We start from the raw sequence: 6,016 nt of genomic DNA, 5'->3' as shown, positions 1-6,016 counted from the left end.
TGAGCCGGTGGAGGTGGGCTGGCGGCTGCCCAGTGGTGCGCTTTCAGTGATTGCCTTAGGTGTATTGATTGCCAGCTTGGTCTGTGGAGATTCTATTTTTCTACTAGTAAAGAAAGTATGGTGAGGGGGTTCGGGGAGAGCCTTAGTTAGAATGTTCCCGCCTCAGGCCCTCTGGGGCACAAGCTGCAAAGGGATTCTCTTTAGCGCCCTGAGAGGCTCTTCCTGAGCAGTGGTAGTGAGGGCCCTGTGGCTGTCCTGAGAGTGGGGTTGAGGAGAGCTGGGTGAGACTCAGGTTCTGGGTGAGAGATGGGGTCGGGTAGAGTCTCAGGGATTTGTTCCAATCCTTCATGTTAGTGGGGGTCGGTCTTGTTTTCGTTCCTAACCTACTCATGATAGAAAAACTTAAAACGTTTCTAGTCCCCAAACCCGTGATGCTCTGGGAAGCCCACAGTCCTGCCTTTCAGATAGAAATTTGTATTTCCAATATTAGAAAATACATGTTCCACATATGTGAAGTTTCTGTTCTTTGATGTTTTACACACTCCCAATCCCAGTGCTGTGACTGGTGTGTTTTAAACAAGTGCTGTCTCACAGAGGCGGGCAGCACAGTGAAGGCCTGCCCTCTACTTAGCATAGTCTCTTTCTCCAGAGCACTCCCAGAAAGCCTAGAGCGTGTGTGCTGCATTGCTGTACTGCTGGGCAGCTCTCTCTTGGTCAGGTCAAGTCTTGAACAGATCTCCATGTGAGATAGTTGTCAAGTAGATGTGATGGTGGTTTTCTAGCTATACCTTGGGGACCTGGGGACCGGGGACCCAGCACTGCCCGTTTCTAGCTGAAGTTTGCATTTCTGTCTCCTCTGATAGGTAGGCTGTGTGACAACGTGGTATTGATGGTTTCTAGTGCCACTTTAATAAATGTAATGCTGACTTTACATCCTGTGTTATAAGAATGGCTTTTCTCACAATGTTATCATTCTTAAAGCTCTGTACTTTACTCATGAAACATTAAAACCAGTTTTTAGTGTTGCAGGGGATTGTTAATTTTGAACTGAGTTACTGGGATTCCTAAAAGCCACAGAGTACTGAGTTAGGTGTTCCCCCCACCCCACAAGGACCAGTGAAACGGAATTATTTCCTACTGTCCCATGGGTGTGCCCTGCCTAGCTCCTGACCTCAGTGGGACTAGCTGTAACAGGCAGCCATAGTTGAGCCTGGTCATTTCCTGTCACTCTTTTGGAATGTATGAAGATGAACTCAGGCATCTGATTTCCTAAGCCCCTGTCCTCACAGGCGCTGCCCTTTTGGTTGTCTCATGTCCTTTTGCACCCCAGTGAGTTACGAGACTCCTGAATCGGAGGGAACCGCTTGTCCAGGGCTCAGGAACACATCTCTTCCACGGTTGCTGTGAAACCATGACCCACGGCTGGAAGAGGTTGGCTGCTGACGCTGTGCGCTGTGCGTGGCTGATTTCATTGCTCCTTTGGCTCTTTGAGTTAACCTAAGAACTTTCCATGTGACAGAGGGAAGCCCGAGGTTCACGTCTCAGATCCTCACTGTGGAGAAAGGCCAACTCCGCGTATTTTAGGTCATCAGTGCCCACAGTAGCCTTCTGGAGTGCAGCGAGTTCCTGTGGTTGGGACAGAATGATCCAGATTTATTTCCTACATCTGTTGTTGGTCCCATGTGACCTTTCGTTCTGCCTTCTCGTTTATGGAGATGAAAGGCATAGAATGCAGGCTGTCTTCTTTGTGATTGCTTATTATTCGGTTGTGTCTAAAAAGCCTGTTTTCTCCCTGTATGTGCTTATGGTATGTTTATAAGTGAACTTGTTAAAATATTAAATGACCATTAACCTTAAACTGTGTCTCATTGTGACCTCTGCTGTACTTGTAAGTTATTTTTGGGTGGCTAGAGAGATGGTTAAGTGCCTGCCATGCAAGCAGGAGGATATGAGATCAGATTCCTGCCACCCGTATGAAAGCAGGTGTGGCTACAGACACTTGGAATAATAAAACTGGGGGGGGGGGCAGGGCTCGGAGAATGGACAGACCCCAGAGCTTGCTGCCTAGCCTTCTAGCTAATCAGTGAGCTCTGGGTTCACTGAGAGACCCTGTCTCTAAAGATAAGGTGAAGGGTGATAGACAGTCACCTGCCATAAACCTCTGGTCTTCACACAAACTCACATGCACACCACCTTGCACTGGCCAAGGCGGAAGATGCCTCTGATCCCAGCCCTAAGAGTTGGAAGCAAGAAGATTATAAATTTGAAGCCAGTTTGGGACCACATAGGAAGAAAAAAAAAATAGTAATGCATCATCAGCCTTTTCTGTTGTCAGCAGCAAGAATTCCACTTATTCGGGACTTCAGGTGTTAGAGATGGACTGTCACCTCAGAAGGAGGATCTCAACAGTTCTTTTTCTTTTATGACTTAATTTTACTTCATTTTATTTTTGAGGTATGGTCTGACTGGCCTGGAACTTGCAATACAGATTATGCTGGCCTTGAACTCACAGCCATCCACTGGCCTGAGTGCTGGAATTAAAGATGGGTGTGACCATTTCTAGGCGTGTTACTATTTTAGTTATACTTGTGTCTTTGTGCATGAGTGTACAATAGTTATGTGTAGAAGAATACAGCCGACTGCAAAAGACAGCAGGATTGGATTCTCTGGAGCTGGAGTTACAGGCACTTATGAGCTGCTCAGTACCCATGCGGGACTTGAACTCAGCTCTTCTGCAAGAGCAGTACATGTTCCTAACGACTGTGCCACATCTCTTCAGCTCCTGGCTCACTAGTTCTCACACTAGCTGCAAGGGAAGTTTTGCTCAGGTTGTAGCAGTTCAGGCTCAGAAGCTAACTATTCACTGGGGAGCAGGAAGTCAGTCATTAGAGCGTGCGTCTGCACTGAGGGTACACCATGTATGACCTGGGCACAGGCACATGGTGGCCTTGTGGTCAGCCTTTTACAATGGTGGTTAGGAAACTTGCCTTGAGCAGACCCTACCAACGTCTCATCTCTCTGGGTACATGTTCTGTATGGTCCAGGGAGTTGACAAAGGCCACACTTTTGTTTTTGAATGAGTGGGTCTATAAAATAATGTAGTAAGCCAAAGCAAAAGAATGCCAAACCAAAACCAAAGACGAGTGGAAAGAAATAGCGAAACATCCAGCAAAATCTGACCAAGGAAACCCCACTGAGGAAGTGTGGGAGTCTTAGGTGGAACAGAGCATCCCTTGGATGAGGCGTCTGTGTGAAAGGACATAACGGACAGAAAGGCATCAGCTTCAGGCTTAAAGAGCATGAGGCTGAAACAGGCTAAGGAACTAAGGCTGCCAGCTGCAGTTCCCCAGGGAAGACAGGTGTCCTCTCAGATGAGGCTTCCAAGAACAAATAGCAACAGAGAGGTGACGGGTGTGTGTGTGTGTGTGTGTGTGTGTGTGCGCGCGCGCGCACACCCGCGCATGCACGCTGAAATTGTTTTAATACTTATTGCCCTGAATTAAGGCTTGCTATTTTTATGTTTTTCTTTAAAACTTTGTATTGGTTCTTTGTGAATTTCACATCACACACCCCAACACCACCCACCTCCCCATTCCTTTGTACTCATCCTCCACCCTTGCAACCTCCCCTGCCCAAAGAAAGATAATATATTGTAGAAACTGTAGTGTGTCACAGTGTGTCATAGTGGGTCCCACAGTGTACTCTTTTGTCCACACTTTCTTTACTTGCAAATGTTCATTGCAATGAGTCATTGGTCTGGTTGGAGGCCTCTGGCTTCTGCTATACTATCGATGCTAGATTCACTGAGTCTCCTCTCAGATGCCATGTTGTTGCCCTGTGTCATGAGAGCCTGCAGCTTTGGGTCTGTAGAACCAGTCCCTTCATGTACTCCAGCAGTTCATAGATGGGGTAGATGTTGGGGTGGGCCAATTCAAAGCCCTGGATTTGGGCCTGCATGGTAGGTGAGCTGGTCAGCCCCCCACCTCTCCAGAACCCACCCCACCAGGACAGGCTCTCCAACAGTGCCTAGCTAGCTCATCCAATGCTGCAGCTGGCAAGGGGCATAGCCAGCTCTCCCACTTTCATGACCTTGGGGCCAGCTCTCCCATTGGGGGAGCAGCTCTTACATGCCACCACATGGTTAACAAGTTGCAGGGCCAACTCTCCCATACTCACACCCTTGCGACTGACTCACCCTTACCCTGGCCATCATGGCCAGCTCTACTGGCCTGTCTTGGGAAGATGCAGGGCCCACTCTCTGGAGTGCTGCAGCAGGTGAGGGGCAGGGACGGCTCTCCTGCCTTCCACAGGTGGCAGGTGGGAAGGTCGGGGCAGAGAGATGACATTTTAAGTCTGGTGCTCACAGCATCCCACAGAGACTCTGGAAGTTGAAGTAGTCAGCTTGCATTCCTATTGCATGTTCTTTCTGTGACTGGGCTTCCTGTGGCCAACCGAGCTCCTGTTCTGGCTTCTCTTTGCCACGGGACTCACTTTTATATCTGCTGGAAACGGTTTATCTTATAGTTATTTTAAAGGGTACACTGATTTTATTTTGGGGGCTGTTTTTCCTGTCTTGTGTGTGCTGTTATTTTATAGACATGGGACCATGGAGGACAGTTTCGACAAACATGCTTGGGCCTGGGATGGGAGTAGGATGCAGCCCCACTTCCAGAGCCAGATTTGAGGTGAACTCAAACAGTAAGCACATAGTAGTTTACCAGTATAATGTGCATTACAATTACTTGGGATATTTTTTCTTATATGTATGTGTTTGCTCATGTGTGTGTGCATGTGGAATCCAGAGGTCAACAGCACTGGGTGTCTTGATACACAGCTTTCCAGCTCAGTCTCACTGAGTCTCACTGGACCTGGAACTCACTGATTGGGCTAGACTGGCTGGCTATTGAGCCCTCAGGGTTGATGCGTCTCAACTTCTCCAGCCTTGTGGTGACAAGCATAAGGTGCTGTGCTCAGCTCTTTGTATGGGAACCAACCCCGAATCACCATCGGCAGTAGGAAAGAGAAACAGGAAAGCTGCCCAGAGGAAGCAGGTTATTCAGAAATTAGAGGGGTTTTTAAATACTTGTTTTAAACAAAAATAAGAACCTGGGGAGATGGCTCAGTATAGCCCAAGTCTGATCCCTGTAACCCGCATAAAAAGGTTGGGTATGATTAGTGTGTTGTTCAGCCCTTCAGAACCGCTAAGACCTTCCTGCAGTAGAGGGTAAATAGCCCGCAGTGGGACAATGTGCTCAGTGAGGGAGACTTTGGAGCACTCAGGCCTAAGTGGGAAATCCTTCTCAAAGCCTGCTGCTCAAGGCTCAGGGATCTGTGTGGAAAAGGAGACTGAAAGATTGCAAGAGCCGGATGCGGTGGACAGCTCCAAGGAAGCAGCGCCCCTGAGGCTTAACGGGGCTGATGCACATAGGAACCCACAGAAGACTGTGACAGCACACACATGACCTTCACAAACCCAGGCCAGACAAAATCCCAGCACAGGGGAGGAGGATCAGGCACAAAGCCTCATCCCTAGCCAAGAAGGTTGCTAACTCCTGGGAGAGGGAAGGCCAGCTTTCCCCAGCGGAGTGACACATGACAAACACGAAACAGACTCCTTTTTCTAAATTTTTGGTATTTTTAATCATTTTAAAGTTTTTAAAATGTGTTTGGTTTTGACATTTTGGCTTTTAGAGATAGAGGGAGGGGGCAGAGGGAGGGAGGGAACAAGAAACTGGAAGGGTAGGGAAGTAAGATGAATTGGGAAAAGAGTAAGAATGTGCTCAAAATATAAATCAACAAATAACAACAAATAAACAAACTAGCTAGCTAGTCAACTAATTACTAACTGGGTGTGTATGGTGTGCACCTGTAATGACACAGCAAAGAGGAGGAGACAAGCTGATCCCTGGGGCTCACTGGCCAACCAATTTAGCCTAATTGGTGAGTTTCAGGCCAACGAGAGACCCTGACTCAAGGAAGATGGACAGTGCTCCTGAGGAGGTCACTGGAGGTTGTC

Source organism: Acomys russatus, chromosome 11 (genome assembly GCF_903995435.1).
Source record: "Acomys russatus chromosome 11, mAcoRus1.1, whole genome shotgun sequence".
Lineage (NCBI taxonomy): Eukaryota > Metazoa > Chordata > Mammalia > Rodentia > Muridae > Acomys > Acomys russatus.
Note: the sequence above shows the minus strand (reverse complement) of the source record.